The sequence below is a fragment of the Pteropus medius genome, unplaced genomic scaffold (genome assembly GCF_902729225.1).
Source record: "Pteropus medius unplaced genomic scaffold, Ma_sr-lr_union100, whole genome shotgun sequence".
NCBI lineage: Eukaryota > Metazoa > Chordata > Mammalia > Chiroptera > Pteropodidae > Pteropus > Pteropus medius.
In genome coordinates this window covers 6887864-6888691 of record NW_024348533.1, presented here as the reverse complement: position 1 = coordinate 6888691, position 828 = coordinate 6887864, and the positions used below count along the sequence as shown (strand labels likewise).

The window sequence follows — 828 nt, the reverse complement described above, 5'->3', positions numbered from 1 at the left end:
TAACCTTATGGGGCTATCTGATCATAAATTCCTAACTGGGTAGGTCGTGGGTGAGTAGTCACGCCCCAGGCATATAACTTCCTTAGTAAAAGGTTATCTTTGCTCTAAGTAAGCCTTGGCCATTGTTCTTGTGCATCTGAGTTAACATGCCTTTGAAATCCCAGAGTGATCCTCTTTTTCAGATTCCTCAGAGGAGTACCACCCTTGGGAGAGTACATAATTTGTTAACTATTCTGTAATCTACTCTCTGCCTTGCTTTCTCTCACCTTCATGGAATTATAACTGAGTGAAATGCTTAGTCTCTCTGACCCTACCTTCTAGCTTGCATTTTTCCCATGGCTTCAGGCAAAGAGCAAATAGCAAATGTGCAAATTATTAGAGGAGTTCCATTTGAGGCTTGAATTTTTGGAAGAGCAACCTCTTGCCAGAAGGTACCTCTCCCAAAGAGGTGAGGAAACGTACAAAAATAATGATTGTTTATCAAAATTCTCAGAAGTCTCTACGGCCATGCCAACCCGAACAAGCCTGATCCCGTCTGATCTTGGAAGCTAAGCAGGGTCGGGTCTGGTTAGTACTTGGATGGGAGACCATCTAGGAAGACCAGGTGCTGTAGGCATAAAAAATAAAAATAAGAGATTGTAAACTGACAAGGTCCTTGCAATTTATGAGGTCAACCAAGGGTTGCCTCACCTTAAAAAAAAAAAAAAAAAAAATTCTCAGGAGCCTCAAGACCAGATTCAGATCAGCAAGACTAGAAACAAAGAGGTTCAGAGATTTCATGCTCTTCCTAGTATCCCTGTTGGCACTCGAATGCCTACGGTCATCAAT

The 828-nt window shown here is 42.0% G+C and overlaps 1 pseudogene; it reads left to right on the top strand.

Moving 5' to 3' along the window:
- The first annotated feature begins 497 nt into the window (after nucleotides 1-497).
- On the top strand, nucleotides 498-616 carry LOC120616730 (uncharacterized; annotated as a pseudogene).
- Nucleotides 617-828: the final 212 nt, after the last annotated feature.